Genomic DNA, 17,907 nt, shown 5'->3' on the forward strand with positions numbered 1-17,907 from the left:
ATTAAAGTTAAAAATAATATCTTAATTTGTATTTGAATAACACCATTTTGATTACATATACATATAAAACATTTATTCTTCAAAAAAGCCTTATGAGATGTGCCTATGTATACACATACATGTGTATATATGTGCACTTGTATATGCATCTCATTCCCATTTTTTTCTACACGTAAGGAAGATGCAGTGCAGAGATTAAATACAATAAGAAAAATAGCACAGGCTTCAGCATGAGACAGATTGAGATTTAAATCCCCACTTGTACTGAGAAGGGCAGAGTGACCTTGGATAAGTTGCTAACGCTCCTTGGACCCATAAATTTGGGATTATAATGCTCATTTCCCAGGTCTTTTAGGAGGATTAAATAATGTAGTGATACTAATAGCTACTACTTGGGGGGGAAAGCTACCATGTACCAGACACTGTGCTAAACACCTCACATACTTCATTGTTCATAATTGTCTCAGTCTTCTGTGACAATATATGTCTTAACATTATACCCCTGTAAGGACTGAGAAAACTTAGCAAATGTGTGTAAACTATATAGAACACTCCATAGCATAGAGCAGGAATGCAACACAGAGTGCTGCTATTGTCATTGAAGAGGCTGAGCGAGAAGCACTGCCCAGGAAGAGAAGAAGGAAGAAAGTGAAGAGGCAGAGGGATGACCACGAGGCAATCTCCACACGCTGCCAGAGAAGCTGCCCTGGACACGTCAGGGGTAGGTAAATTGCTTGACAGATTGCACCTTTTAACCAATATTCCTGTTTGTTTCTAGTGCTGCAATAAATTAAACTGTGTAACAGTAAAAAATTTATTTCCTGCAAGAAAAAGAAATTCTGTTTACTACAGGGCAAGGGTAATCCTACCATGGTGTAAATACTTATAATGGCAAACACGGAAAATTAACAGGCAATGGTAACAAGAGAAATCTGAGCTCCTCAGTGGGGCCATGTTGGCAAGCACCAGTGCATCAGTTTTCCGGGCCCTTGAAATACATGGTTATTTGGCCAGGCTACCCCTCAAAAATGCACTCAAATGGAAAAGCTGGCAGAAGTAGAAAAGTATACTGGCTTCCTTCCTGTTCCTTGAACCCAGGAACACAATGTTGGCATTTGCTATTACTCTACCTGGGACCAGTCTTCCCTCAGGTAACCACAGGGCCAACTCCCTCACTTGATTCAGTTCTGGGCCCAGTGTTGAGCCATCAGAGACCACTCCCGTCACCTTATCGGAAATAGCAACCTCCCCACCTGCACTTGCTCTCTCTCTTTAATTCTACTGATTGGAGCTTTGTAGCATTTATTACCACCTGGTATTTTAAATGTCACTTTACTACTTTATTAGTAATACTATAATTATATACATCTGTGGATTTAATTATTCATTCATTCATGTATTTATCATTTTATGCATTTGTGTATTGTCTGTCTCTCCACACTAGAAGGTAAACTGCACAAGAACAGGCACTTCTGTTGTTCATTGAAGCAGTCCACACATTTACAACTAAGCCTAGCATGTAACAGGTGTCATGGTCTTCTCAAGCTGCTATAGCAAACCACCATAGACTTGAGTAGTTTAAACAACAAACATTTGTTTCTCACAGTTCTGAATAATGGGAAGCGCAAGATCAAGGTGCCAGCATGGTTGGGTTCTGGTGAGGGCCCCCATCTTCCTGGCTTGAAGATGGCCACCTTCTCACTGTCTCTTTACATGGTGGAGAGAGAGTGAGCTCCAGTCTTACACCTTCTTCTGATCCTGTCAGGAGAGCCCCATCGACATTAGCTCATCTAAACTCAATTATCTCCCAAAGGCCCCATCTCCAAATACCCTCACATGGGGATTCGAGCTTCACCAAATAAATCTGGGAGAAACACAAACATTCAGTCCATAACAGTAGGGGTACATCAACATTTTCTAAGCAAAAGTTTATCTTTATCCTCGTTTAGAGGTTTGTTTTATTTGTTAATTTGTTTTTTAATGAGAGTTATAAATAAGCTGCAAAACTGATTAGAGTTGTGCTTTCTCTTGGGACCCCTGAGTTGGGATTTCTAAATGTTACATTGACATGAAGAAAAGAAGACAGAACACCTACTAACTGTGTCTATGTTTTTATCCAAGGTTTTGTACAATAATTTTACACTGATTATCCTGCCATAGTCTCATGCTCCACTAAGAGGACTGAGTTGGGGTCATTGTTCCCATTTGAAAGATAGAGAAGCTGTGGTTCAGAGAAGTGAAAGAGCTTGCCCAAGGTCACAGAGCAATTTAGTCATGTGTGGGGGTGGAGGGAGGTGGCTGAGGTTAGAAAACAGAAATCTTGATTCCAACCTGGTGAGTGTTTTCATTAGGCAAAAACAAAATATTGGTTGCATGCACATCACCACCACCTACCACAGCACCACCGTGACCGGGGCACACGTTGTTCACACACACCTCCATGACACACGTCCCCTGGACCAGGGCCTGGCATCAGAATCCTCTTCAATACAGCATTCCAGACAGCCTCGGACAAGCAATGGATGTTAAAAGGCATAAACACTCCTTCTTGTCGCCTATCCTATCAACTTTTTGTCCTCTTACACTTTCCTGTCCATAAGATGAAGATGGTACATGACTTGGTTTTAGAAAGGGTCTTTTAAGAATCACTTACTGGAAAGCCTTGCCAGTTGCTCAGCACCATGTCAACCTGTGCACAATATGTACATTACTGTTATTTTGATATACTGCACTGGAATGAACTGTGTATTTTATATACACACATAGAGTCATAAAATACTATTTTAAATTATGTGTAAAGACAAAAATAGATGCTTTAAAATATTTATTTTGTTGCCATTACAGATACATGTCATATTTATGCTTTACAGAAACTAGAAAGAATGGATCTAATCTTTTGGTACCAGATGATTACATGTTTCAAATGGTCCTAAATCTTGTATGCCTGCAATATCAGATTCAGCAAACTGGTCTTGATAAGGCATATGGGTTTATTTATTTGTATTGCACAGGCCAAGACCAAGACTAGTCCTCCTTTCAAGGAATATTCCCAAGAAATCTGGTGTGTACACAAGCAATAATTGTGATAAATAATTGTTTTACAAATAGATGGTAAAGGTAAAATTTCTTCATACCTTATTTCTTAGATACCACCTGGGGTTCTAATTAAAATTTGCTCTTGGTATATATAATGACAACTAATAATGTTATTCTTATCTCATTATGTAATAATTACCTCTGTGGCTATGGATTATGGTTTTAATTGGTTTCCAAAGTTCTCTAAAAATGACATGGGCAACCAATACAATTCATTTTTTTATGATAGCCAAAAATTTAAAGGATGAGGAAAATATCCCAAGGAAATTGCAATATCTAAATAAAATTTCAGTGATTTGTAGTAAACTAGATTTTATTTCATACATACTTTTAACCTATTTTTTATCTTTATAAATTCCTGTCACAAGGTCACTGTAGGGGAAACCTCATCAACGTTTTGTAAAGGCAGAAACGTGCGATGAGTGGTGGCTCTCTCCACTGACGAAGTCCCATCATGGCAGTTTGTGTAGCTTCATTCATTCTCTGCCAGAGCTTCACTCAATGCTCGCCGAGGAACTCTGGATGGCCAGGGTGTGTAGAGCTTGTTGATAGGTAATATCAGAGGAGGAACCACAAGCGTCTACAGTGGTGCTTAACCCAGGAACTATTTGCAGAGTTGCCGAAGTGGGGAGTAGGGTGGTGATGGGGTGTCCGCAACCTGACTCAATTGAGGCCAAATCTGGAAGTTGTCATTCCTGCCCTAGCAGGGATAAGAGTATGACCAGAATCAAGAAAGAAAACTGAACAGTTAACAAAATGCACATCGCATTAGTGAACAGGAGTCAGAGGACTGTGAGCCAGCCATCCGTGTGCATGCACAGGGGAGAAAACTGTCGAAAACTCCGAGAACTTTTACCACTAGAGCAGCTGTGCATGGGGGGGAAGGGGGGTGTACGTGTGCGCGCGCACGCAGCAAAGGGGTGAGGGAAGAGGAGTGTTCTCTCCCTCCATCATGTGCCTTAGAAACAATTTGTAGCGGCCAATAATTAATTAGATGTGCATGGCTTTGGATTAAGGATTGGTGACACGGAGAAGCCTTATCACCAATGCAGAGTGCCCAAGCATCCATTTTTATTTCACTGTGATCTTCCTGGTCTCCAGGTCAAATGACAAGACACCCGTGGAAAACCAGAGGATACCCAAAGCAGTTTCCAGGATACATGATTACATAGGGTATTGAAACCAGAGTCAGAAGGGTCTTCATAGATGGTTCTATAGTGTCTGTCTTTGAAAAAAGCATTTTAAGCCAAGAGACATGGTTTTACCATTAAATGTTGGCTGTGCAACAGTAAGCCTCAATATCTCCATTTGTAAAACTAGGATAAGAACACAATTCAAGAGTTGCTATGAAGAACAGATGAAATAGTATCTATAAAATCACTTTCAAAACAGCAAAGTGCTACATAAAAAGTTACGTTTATGTAGCCCAGTGAAATGTACAACAAAATAGGTGCCTATGTCCAGTTTCAAAATTTTAGGTGTTGGGAGTTAAAAGGAGAACCAGGAAGCATAAAAAGCAAAAAAGTAGAGAAGTGTACATGGTGAATATTTTCCTAGGTCCTTTCACATACTGTCATTGATCTATCTTCACACAAACCCTACATGGTAGGTACAATCATCCCGGTTTCTACAGACAAGCACACAACAGTCATGAACTTCCCCAAGCTCACAGAGCTGTTCTGTGAAAAAAGTCAGAATCTGGCCTTGTCTGATTCCAAAGTGCGTGTGTTTCCTGAATACTGCTCTGACTCTTCAGGACTTCTCTCAGCAGCTTTCATTCTTCCTATTACTTTGGTCTCTCCCTATCCCCTAGTCTCCCCAAAACTAACCTACCTCTCATAAAAGTCCAGCTGAATTCCGATTTTTATCATTAAATCTTCCTCCAGTTCACTGAATCATTTTTTTATTATTATCATTTTTCTATTTTTTTTTTATTTTTTCTCTTTTTTTTATTCAGAGACAGGGGTCTTGCTGTGTTGTCCCAGCTGGTCTCAAACTCATGGGCTCAAGCACTCCTCTCACCTAAGCCTCCCCTGAGTAGCTGTTAGTACCTTTTCCAGCTACCTCTCCACCAATATCCCAATTAGCATCTGCTTTATTCAGCCAGCTAAGTGGGAACACAATGACACTCTTGCATAAAAGCCCTCCATCATCAACATCATCAATATCCATTTTCATCCAACACCTGTAGAAAAGATGAGTTTGGTGAAAGAAAGAAGCAGGTAGGAGAAGGAGGTTGGATGGATACCATGATGTGTAACCTCATCTTAGCCCTTGGACTGGGTTTGTGCAGGAGAAATACTTAGTCACTTACTTTAGATTTAAATAAAATGCAAAGTCATTTTATATTAAAAATCTGGAGAGGCCAGATGAAATCTGAGTTACAGCAATTTTATATTCAAAATAAAAATTCAGTAAGCATATGTTGAGTACACGAGGCTCTGTGCCAGGGGATTTTTCTTGAGTTTAACATAATTACTGTTGTAGATAATAACTATCCTGTTTTCTAACTAATTTGCTAATTCAATTTTACCTCTTATGCTTGAGACATGTCACTACCCTGTTTAAGAACCTTCAATGTGGGACTGCAAACTAGTGCAACCTCTGTGGAAAGCAATATGGAGATACCTTAAAGCAATACAAATGGATCTGCCATTTGATCCAGCAATCCCATTACTGGGCATCTACCTGAAAGAACAAAAGACACTCTATAAAAAAGACATCTGCACTCGAATGTTTATAGCAGCACAATTCATAATTGCAAAGATGTGGAAAAAACCCAAGTGCCCATCAATACATGAGTGGATTAATAAAATGTGGTATATGTATACCATGGAGTACTATTCAGCTATAAGAAACAACGGTGATATAGCACATCTTATATTTTCCTAGATAGAGCTGGAACTCATTCTACTAAGTGAAGTATCCCAAGAATGGAAAAATAAGCACCACATGTACTCACCAGCAAATTGGTTTCACTGATCAACATCTAAGTGGACATATAGTAATAACATTTATCGGGTGTCGGGCAGGTGGGAGGGGGGAGGAGGGGATGGGTATATACATACATAATGAGTGCGATGCACACCGTCTGGGGGATGGACACCCTTGAAGCTCTTACTCGAGGGGGGATGGGGGCATGGGCAATATATGTAACCTTAACATTTATAGCCCCATAATATTCTGAAATAAAAAAAATGGGAAAAAAGTGGTTCCCCACTACCTGTAGGATCAATTCCATATGCCTAGGCTGGCATCAAAGGCTTCTGGTCAAGACTCAAAATTATATGTTCTTGCCTTAGTATCTGATATTTCCTCAAGAGAATATCCCATCAACGTGAAAAGTCTATAAAAAATAAAAGAAGTAAACAAAGAAAAATAAAGAAAAAAGAGAATATCCCAGTCTTTCTGCCTCTAAAATAGTGCTCTACACATTTCTACTTCTGAGCCATTCTCTCTCTCTCCCCTTTGTCCTCCACTTTGCTGCCCACACAAGCACAGAGCCTAAGCGGGGTCTTCCTACTTTCATTTCCCCTACACAAGCCTAACATAGCCCGTCTTCCCTCCTCAAGCCCCACGAATCACCGTAGAGTATACAGGGACTCTGCCGGCAGTAAAGAAAGACGTACTGAGGAGCAGTGGAGAACCGAGAGCCACATGAATCATAGACCCATGTAAACTCATCTGCCTTCAGTCCTAAAGAACAGAAGGGGCCAGCATGCTACAGTCTCATCCAACAAGATCATCCAGTCATAATTTCTAAGAGATTAACTCTCAGCACACATTTCTGAGCACTAGTCAAGTTAGACACCTCACTGGGCCCTTGAAACAGATTATCTTGCAGTAACCCTCACAACACCTTATGAGGTTGAGGCTAAGTTTATCTTCAAGGATATGGAGTAACTGAGGCTCCGTGAGGTTAGGTAACTTGTCCAAGGTCACAGAGCTAGAGTGCCATCGGAGGGAATCTGGCAGGGCAAGCGTTTGCCTTCACATCCCTCAAGGCACTGAAAGTTACCCTTCCCTCATCATTGCAGACCATTCCGCCAGGGCACTAAGACAGTCTCCTAGAAGGTTGCATGGCTCCATCTCTTCATCCCCCTGCCAAAACTCACAGATTCAGGAAAATAAGAAAGCTTATTTATTCTCAGGGAAAGCTGAAGTGGGTAGCTTGATGCTGAAATTCCTGAAAGAATGCTGACCAACAGTTCATGCCAATTAGAGTACAGCTCTTTGTCCTATATTGTGTCCTCCCAGGACAGTAAGGGCCATAAGGATGACTTTTAGCAAGATGCTTTGGGGCTTTGATGTCACCTGCAAGCTCTGACATGACATGAAATGGCATGGCCTGCATCTTCCCCATCTGAAGAGCTCTCTATCACCTATAAACACAGTAGTGACATTATCTCATGTAATCCTCACAAGCACATTGTGAGACAGGAGGGCATAAGGGTGTTATGACTTTCAATGTCCCCAATATATAGGTTAAAAACAGAAGTTCTGGCCGAGCATGGTGGCTCATGCCTGTAATCCTAGCACTCTGGAAGGCTGAGACGGGCGGATCATTTGAGCTCAGAAGTTTGAGACCAGCCTGAGCAAAAGCAAGACCCCATCTCTACTAAAAAAAAAAAAAAAAAAGAAAGAAAGAAATCAGCCGGGCATGGTGGCGCATGCCTATAGTCCCAGCTACTCGGGAGGCTGAGGCAGGAGGATCGCTTGAATCCAGGAGTTTGAGGTTGCTGAGAGCTACGCTGATGCCACGGCACTCTAGCCCGGGCAACAGAGTGAAACTCTGTCTCAAAAAAAATTTTTTTTTTAATTTTTAAAAATGAAATAGAGGTTCTAATGACAAACTATCCTTGAACTCATAGTAAAAAGAAAGGGTCTGGACAATGTTCTATTTCTTGATCAGATTAGTAGTCATCTGATGTTAATTTTGTCATAAATCATTGAGCTGTATATTCCATTTTGCACGTTTTTTCATGTGTTATGTGCACGCCAAATAAAAGAGGTTAAAGATGGGTATGGAAGGACATGAAGGTATTAGCTGGATCTATTCTCCTTAGAGAGACACCATCCCTTAACATTCCATCCAAATTAGCTTTTTATACTCAGTGAATATTTGGATATATACTATGTGCAAAGTACTATGCTAACATACTGGAAATAATGGTTTTAAATCAAAAGATAAGTATTTAATAGCATTATTTAATTTTTATTTAATTTCATAAGAAAGCTCCTTATAAAAAATAGCACTTTATACCCTTTCCTTATCTTTTAACACACATACACACATCATTCTTTGTCATAACTATATAATATTTTGTTTTCTAGATGCATAGTAGTTTAACAGTCTAAACTCTTTAAACAGTAGTTTAAACAATTCATGATTAAGTTTGATGCTAGTCTTATATACTGCAAAAAAATATATGTACATGCAGCGTTGCCCATATGTGCCAGTGTACCAGTGAGATAAATTATGTAAAAATATCTTTAAAACATTAGTCCTTGAGCAAGCATTTTCAAAACTTTGATAGTTATTGCCAACTTGCCCTCCAAACTTGATACCTATCTTTGGTGAGAACATTAATTTCCTCATACCTTGCCAATATGACCATCAAACTCTGGTATTTGCCAATTCAACCTAAAAAAACTTCTCTTTGTTGTTGTAATTTCCATTTCTTTAATTATGAGTGATGCTGAGCATTTGTAAGATGCTCATAAGCCAATTTTATTTCTTTTTAGATCAGTCTGCTCATGGTTTTTTTGTTCGTGTTTATTCTTCTTTTGGCTGAAAGGTCTCCTTTTGATTTGTAATAGCTCTTCATCTATTGAGGAAATCAGCTTTTCATTTGTCATTCTTTATGCCTTTTGTTGGGCAGAAATGTTCCATGTCTATGCAGCCAGATTTGGCAGTATTTTGTCTTACACCTCTTTGATTTCCCATCTTGTTTAGAAAGGCCTTCCTCATGCTAAGATTACTTAAATAAATTTTTTCTTTATTGCAGCATTCTTAAAGAAATTTGCCTCATGAGCTTTTGCTCTCTCTGGGCCACAGACGTTGGCAACAATATTCGGGTAGAGTTCATTCATGTTGGGTTTAATACCTAAATGTTTCTTTAATATGAGATTCTATGAAGAGAATCAAAAGAAATAATTGAACAAGACTAAAGCTACTGTATAATATGACAAATAGACTTTAATAGACAATTAACTAAAGTATTGTTATATTCAATAGACTATAAATATTATTTGGTGGGCTTCAACTATATACCCCTATTCCTCATACTAAGGAAATAATGGAAACACTTAGCCAGAAGTAATCTCAGCTCCCATCCAATTCCTCTTCTTTGTGCCTCTTCTAAGTTCTTTTAATTTAACGCTGTGCCTCCCATGTGCTCCAGGCTGGAATATTTCTCCATGTGTCAGGGCTCTTTTTTAGTTGGTAGGGAGTATATGTTCTCAGTTTCCACCTGCACAGAGGGCTCAAAGTTCACTCAATGCATGGAGGTTTTACTTGAAGTATTCTCAAGGAAGCTTGCATTTTTTCAGAAGGGTCTACAACATTTGTGCTTCTGATAATGTATTAGTCCAAGATTTTTTCATTTGCTGTAGGTCCTTCACACCTTTGCTCTGTGCTGTGGCTGACATGGGGAAGAAAAAGAGAATGAGCTCTAACATTTATAATACTGCTGTTAGGCTTTGTACACTCTTACTTCTTTTCAGCTCCTTACAAACTACTTCCTCACCTTACTATACTACTTAAATTACTTGTAGAAAAGAAAACAGGGCCTCTGAGAGCAGGAGTCATTTACCCTATGGGGCACAGCCAGACAGAGGTACAGGCAGACTTAGTTAAATCTAAGTCGAACTCCCAAGACTGGGCTTTTATGCATCAGACAATATATCCATGTGAGAAATTAAAAGGTACAACGGGAACTCAATAGAGGGACTGAAGAACTTCCCTTGAAGAGGTCCACAGAGGAGACACGTGGAAGAGGTCTCAATAATACAAGGTGCCCCCTAGGTGTGGCACAACAATAGTCCTTTACAGAAAATATCCTACGCCCACTAATTGGAACAAACAGGGCACCAGCGGGCTTCCCTTTCCCTTCTGGCATGTTCTCTGATGGTTGCAGATGGCAGTGTGGCTGGCTGACTTTTTGTCTAGACAAAACCTGCTCCCCACAGCTCATATAATTCCTCAGATGCTGCCAGGGCACCTTACCTCCCGACTTCCCTCCTCCTCTCTATTCTGTATTCCCCACGCTGCTCCCGTCCTGTGGAAATGAACACATCAAAGCCATATGGAGTCATTCTTTCTGGGCGTCCGTGTCCTTTTTCTCTTCTTCTTTCCCTGGAATATTAATATTAATAGCTTGCTTCTTTGCTGTTGCTTTCTTTTCCAACCTCAAGGGACCAGAACCTTTTCTTGGTCTTCGTGCCAGACGGAGCACTTGTTTGAAGGTGTGGCGAGGCATACTGGGAAGATGAAGTCTCTGATGCAATCCCGGGCCACGCAGTGCAAGCATGTGATGCCGCTCCACTGCCAGCTCACACAAGCCGAATATTCTTTGTACCATTGTCCTTTTGGAGAAGGAGGGAGAATGCTATGCAAACAATCTAGCAAAAAACCACTGAAATCATCCCTAATTAACAAGCACGGGTTTGGGAGCCAGGCTCTCTCTGTGCTAAACATTTTGCATGCCTCATCTCATATCATTATCACAATCCTGCCAGGTTAATGTCTGTTTCCCCATTTTATAGATATGAAAACTAAGGCTCAAAGAGAGCCAGTCATTTGCCTAATGTCACATAGCTTGTAAGTTTGAGGATAGAAATTTAAATCTCCTAACTAACTCCAAAGCCCACCTTCTAAACCTTCATCATCAACTATTTCCTGTCCTATAGCCTCTATTCAGGCTGCATTCCCAGAAAACAGGGACAGGAAGAAAGGCTTCTTTTGTGCTCAGGCAGTGAGGCCGCATGTCAGAGTTTGAGACCTGGCACCACAGCGGGACTGGCCTTTGTGGGTCTGTGTTCGCCTTGCTCACACCCACTCCGGTCAGCCTTGGCACCATCTCCGGGCATTACAGAAGCTCTGGAGCAGGAGGGCTGTGAGGCCAGTGTCCCGTGGCCAGATCCGTGCTTGCTAGCCCTCAGACAAGGCCCCAGCTCCTGCCCTCTGCTCTCCTGCTGTGGCCCAGAGTGCAGCTGTGTCCAGAACAGCCGGAGGAGGTGTGCCAGGCTGACTGGTGACTCCCACCATGGCAGTGGCCATGCTGGAGTGGGGACAAGTGACAGAGCTTCACATTCATGGAGATAATGGACAGGGAAGTGACAAAACACCACCCCTGATATATATATATATATTTTTAATTATAATGTATATCCTAAATAATAAAAGGCTAAAGTGGTCAAAATATCTAGAATATTTGTCACGTGTGATATGGCTTTGTTGGGCTTTCTCAGGCTCACCATGAACAACTCCTCCCTACATTCTTTTAGCTCTGATCACAGCAGCTTCCTTTCGGCTCCTCAAATACATGTGATTCCCCCTGGCTGAGGGCTTTGCAGCTTGTGTCATTCACCTAGCTCATTCCCATTTACCTTTTGGGACTCAGTGTCCCTGTCATGTCAAATGAGGTGAGTTCCCCAGACTGCACGGCCTCTGGGCACTAATGTACACAGGACGCTCAAGCAAGGAGCAGCATATTTTCCTATAAAGGGCCAGACAGTTGTTTTCAAATCCACGGGCCCTATAGTTTCTGTCACATCTACTCAATCCTGTGCAGGGTAAGCACAGCCATAGGCAATACATAACCCGAAGGGTGTAGCTGTGTTCCAACAAACCTTTATGTACAAACAAGGTCATGGGTTGGACTTGGCCTGTGGGTCTGCTGACCTTTTCAATAAGGCATCATTGAAATAAGGAAAGCAGAAGCAGAGGCAGTTAACTTGGGTTTCCACAGTGAACTCCCAAAACTGGCATCATGCAGATTATTGGTAGATCACACCCTTGAGTGTGAACAGAAGCAAATATTTCTTGCTCTGCTGAGCTTGTATTTGGTGTGTATTCTTTTTAAGAGAAGCCTATGCTGGTTGTGGGCAGACAGCTAAGATTCTGAATCCCAATAACCCATGGGGTGAAATGGGAACCAATTATTTCTTTCAATATCTATATTATGAATGCTTTTTAACACGTCTCCCAAGATTCTTTCTAGCCAGGGAAATTGCAAAAGAAAACTTGAATGAGAGCAAGAACTATAGGAAAGTGGGAAACACTTTGCCAGAAATGTTCAGATTATCAATTCTACTTCAGTTAGGGGAAGTAAATTCATGGGTCAAACTATTTTGGCACACAATTATTAACTCAGAGTAAGTTCCTGGAAGTTTGGCTACATGTAGGTCACAGGCTCTGGCCACCTGTCCTCTGTACCACCCGCCTCCCTCAGCTGCTGTGTGTCCCCACCCAGACCAGCCATATTACGGACTTGACCACTATAGGTTTTTCTGTTTTGGATTAAAATGGCTTTCCACCAGCTCCCAGCGTCTGCAGAGGCTGCCAAGAGAAAGCCAGAGGAAGTTTTCTTTCTTTATTCATTAGCCATTTATTGGACACCCACAGTGAGTTAGGGAGACATGTGTGAATGGAAACACAGACTTCCTTCAAGGAGCTCCCTGCCCAGGAGAGTTGGTAGGGAATACTTACACATGGAACACAATTCAAAAGAATAAAAATGACATGCAGCAGTGGAGAATGCACCCAAATATGAGCTCCATGGCCACCTGCACCACGTGACCTCAGCCACACACATCCTCGTGAGCAGCTTGCTGCTGGACCATTAGGCTGTCTGGGGCAGGCTGAGGTTAGGTTGGGGCATTACAGACACCAAGAGGAGAGAGTAATTGTGCTGCAGGAGAACATGAGTGACCACGGCAAAATAAGGAGGTGTTGATACTTTTCATGAATTCAAGGTCCCCCAGTCTCTTCCACAAATCTCCATTATGTCAACTGGGTAGTTGAGAATTTGTAATTCCTCACCACCCCATGGGTTACCGACGGGGTGTGGCATGGCCATGAGCAGAATGCATGTCTTTAATTCTTGCTCATTGTCTGCCACTCCCACTTTAGGATGATCTCCAATTATCCCCAAAATATCTCATCCAGTTATTGCTGGGAGTTCCCACAACCCATGGAGCCACAAGGTCATATAGACCTGATAGGAGCAGCAAAAAATAAAAGATGAGCATTATTAGGATATGTGGGATCCTCTGGAAGTCTTCTATAAGCTTCCTAGCTATGGGATAGGAAGAAGTTCTGCACTCAGAGCTCAGAGGTTAGAACTAGGTCATTACTCTATCAAAGATGAAAGGCAGGTAGCTGCCTAGACCACTGTTTAGACTCCTCTGACCAAGGAATCTGTCACTCTTAACAATCTGCTGAGATCCCCAAAAAAGTACATCATGAAGTTGTGCCTGTCTACTTCAACATCTATTCGTGCTCCCATACATATACTTTAAAGAGCTTGTTTGCTGTTTTTGTAGTAAAATGAAGTGAATCTTTTTCTAATTAGTTTCCTCTGACCTCCATTAAAATATAAGCAATCTGTTTGAATCTATTGAATCTATTTTAATCTGTTTGAAAGTATACCAAATTACTAGCCTGCATGGGGCACCCATACATATGACTCCCTCTGATACACTCATTGCACCTTATCTCCTCTTCCATAACACTTTTCACAGTTGCAATGAATTAATGATTGGCCTAATTATTTCTTGAGTCTTTCTATCTGCTGATTATATACGGCATGAAGACTGCGGCTATGTGTGTCCAATCATATCAAGTTCTTTCAATATTCATATGTTGAATGAACAAACAAAGGGAGGTGACCAACTCTGCAGGGCTTACCCCATTGCACAGAGCGGAAATGCCTATATCGGGCTGAGTAGGATTGACTTTAACACCCAGCCTATCACAATCAGATGCTCCCTCCAAAACACCCCCTCCCTGAATGTGTGATGAAAACATCCCCATTGACCCTTGAGATAGGACAACAGGATGAAAATAAAAAAAGAATACGGTGGCTGGGAGGGGAGGCATTTGCCCACTAGCAAGTCAGATTATTAATAGTCTGCAGAAAATAAGAAACCTATTTAACATTCTATGGCAAATGGGAAATCCAACACTGTAACAAATAACTTCCTGCTGGATGTTTCAAGTAATCCAGACTCTAATTCTACTGCTCATGAAAAACTGTGTGAGTCCTATAGACAGAGAGCCAAAGCTGAGTTACAGTTTGCAAGGCCAACATATTTCTGAGCTCGCTCCAGGAGACCTAATGGGAAAATTCAAATGAGGCCACCTGCTTTATTAAATGTCGAAAGGATCTTCTCCCCTCCTCCCCAAGTGCAATTTATTCTCCTAACCTTACAGCATTGGAAATGGGATTTTTCAATGGATTTTTCTTTCAAAGGTCATCGCCTTTAACAAGCCACCAAGCTCTCCGTTGAAAATGAATTTAGATAATTTGGGGTCTGGTGTGTCAGGCTTTTTCTTTTTTCTTTTCAATTTTCTTTTCTGTTCAGGAAGAGCCCCGTTCTGGTGTAGTCATGCCCCACTGAACAGAGCCAAACCTGGATATAATTATTTCCTCTGAAATGAAAGCAGCCTAATATGGAAGAAACTATTGAAATTGAAATCTCAGAAAACCACCAACCCAAGGCAAGAGTATTTTTATCAATGATGCATTCTCCCAAGAGGCAAGTGATTAAAGTTTCTCATATATACACATATATGTGTGTGTGTGTGTGCATACACACACAAATGTTCACACATATATGCATGTGTGTATATAAATATACATTTTATATATATTATATATATATAGTCTTCAGAAGGAAGATATGCTGTCATTAGCAAAGAGCACAGAATCACTAACATATAATTAGAACAGAAAAGTGAAGTCATTAAAAAAAACCGTCATATATTTAATTAAGAAAAATTAGCATTTGGATGCAAGTCTGCCAGTTCATGACGAGGTGAGGAGGAGAAAGTTTCAGGAAAACTGGGGTGATTTCTATATGCACACTTTCTTGACACCCAAATAATCGCGAACAGATCTTCCACCTGGAAACACCATGTGATGAGTGGAAATTCTTGCTGTGTCATGTTTCTCTTCTTGTTAAAGATTCACTGAAAGGATCTCCAGCCATGAACCTTGGCTTTAAGAGGCTGCTGGTTTCTAGGATCGTGCACAGTGATGTCACGTGGGCTGGGCATGGAATTGTCTCCTGTTTATTTCCTTTTGATGTTGTTCCCAGAGACTAAGATAAGACTTTAGATGTTTAGAGTCTGAACATGAAGCCCAGGTGGAAAAGCCTGTTACTTGACTCGGTCCTCACTAGGCAGACTCTCAAAGTGTTATAGATTATTCTACTTCTACCAGGTTGTTTTTGTGTTATTGGTTTGTGGTTTTTTATTTGTTTTTTTTTTTTAGCTCTAACTTGGCTTTTTCCACTGGGATAGTGGACTCTAAAATTTGCATCTTATGCTCTGTGCTTTAAAATATGCACTTCTTCTCAGTCTTGGCCCAAAAACTGTCAGATTTCTTGGTCCTCACAAGAAGAATACTTGCTGTCATCCTTCATGGCAAGACTTCCTCTCCCTATATTGTTCCTGTCACTCTTTTCATTGCCTAGAACATCATTTCCCACCTTTCCAACCTGGCTTTCCCCTAGGCATCTTCTCAGAATCAGTTTCAACCTCTCCCACACTCTATACTCCTCTGGGCTGGAGTACCTGGCCCTCCTATGTGCTCCCACAAGACTTTGTACTTACATATTTCACTGGACTCCAGTTGGTGGTGTCTAATTGATGTGATCATAAGTCTGTCTCCCCTATGATCTCTAAGCTCTTGGTAGGTAGCTTTTACTGGTCTTTATATCTATACCACCCAACACAGAGTGAGGCAATTTTAAATAATTATTAATTTAATTAATTGTTAAATTCTGTTTCCTATTTTGTATCTGAAACAGTAGGCAAGGTTATGCTGCTATGACAAGCAACCCCCACATCTCAATGAAGCACAAAAAATTATCTTAAAACAAAAAATTGTATTTCTGGCCAGGCGCGGTGGCTCACACCTGTAATCCTAGCACTCTGGGAGGCTGAGGCGGGCGGATCGCTCAAGGTCAGGAGTTCAGAACCAGCCTGAGCAAGAGCGAGACCCCATCTCTACTAAAAATAGAAAGAAATTAGCTGGACAACTAAAAATATATAGAGAAAAAGAAAATTATCTGGGCATGGTGGTGCATGCCTGTAGTCCCAGCTACTCGGAAGACTGAGGCAGTAGGATCACTTGAGCCCAGGAGTTTGAGGTTAGCTGTGAGCTGGGCTGATGCCATGGCACTCTACCCCAGGCAACAGAGCAAGACTCTGTCTCAAAAGAAAAAGAAAAAGAAATATCTTTGAAGGAATGAGTCAATTAATGAGTATATATATATATATATATATATATATATATATATATATGAATAAAAAAATCTCAACTGTTCCTATATTGCTGCAAGGGGGTTTCTGCAGTGCTCTGACTCCTTTACTGCCTTCTGAGAGAAGAAGAGATCCATTTTATTTACTCATCCTTGGGTTCAATGCAGAACCACCATCCAATTCATTTTCAAATATACTTCTCTCTGGCCAAAATTCTAACTCATCATTTTTGTTATATTTCTACATTGTGAAAGACCCCTGTGGTTAGTAGGAGACTCTTTCCAGAGCTCTCCAGTCTGAAGTTTACAAACTCACTACACACACACACACTCAAACACATACACACACACATTCGGAGACTTGATTTCCTATTTTAAAAAAGGAAGATTTGGCCACAGCTGCCTCCAGGGTTCCTGTTGGTTCAGACACTCTAATTTTATGATCTCATACCTTCACCACATTTCAATCTCTTCACCAGTGCTTCAGAAAAAAAAAAAAAAAAAAAAAACTTAAAATAAATCCCTTAACCTCTGACCAGCTTAGCTGTCTCTAAGCAATTTTAAGAAGCATTAGTCTTATCTGGAAGAAGGTTATATGTTAGGTCATTACCCCTAGGATAGGCAGAAAACTTTTCCTTGGTATCAGCAATATTGACTGAAATTCCACCATTCCTTGATTCATATTTTTTTGACAATTATGTGCCAAATTCTATGTGAGGTAATTTCTCATAGGTAAATGATAGTGTTAATGAGGTACATGTCTTTTCTTCTTCTCACACCCCACTTCCCAGTGACCTAATCATCTGAGTAAGACATGTCGTAATCATTTCCCTGCCTCTGCAGTGTGCTTTACTCCTCCTCATTCTCCCTTGAGGAAGCATTCCATGACCCTTTGACTGAAGCCTTTTCATCCCTGCAAACCATCCCCACAGCACACTACACTGCCCCAAATATAACCCTCCTCACACCTTGTTATAAATACGTGTTGAATGTCTGTGTTACCCAATATAGAGTATGCTTCCCTGGGAGAATGGTTGGGGACTGTCTTGCTCAACATCTATTTTACAATATTGTCTTTTTAATGGAAAAATGGCTTTGAATTCTTAAAAGACTCTGACAAAGAAATGCACTTTTGGAATTAAACCTGTTTGAAAGTTGGGAACTGCTGAATGCACTGAGGTTTGCACACATGAAATAGCAGATGAGATTTATTGGAATGTTTTCCCAGTAATGCCTTACGCAATACTCCAGAATACAGAAATGCTGGGAAATCATCCTACATAGTACAATGTGGTACCTGGCACGTTATTCAAGTGCTTT

This window comes from Microcebus murinus, chromosome 7 (genome assembly GCF_040939455.1).
Source record: "Microcebus murinus isolate Inina chromosome 7, M.murinus_Inina_mat1.0, whole genome shotgun sequence".
Taxonomy (NCBI): Eukaryota; Metazoa; Chordata; class Mammalia; order Primates; family Cheirogaleidae; genus Microcebus; species Microcebus murinus.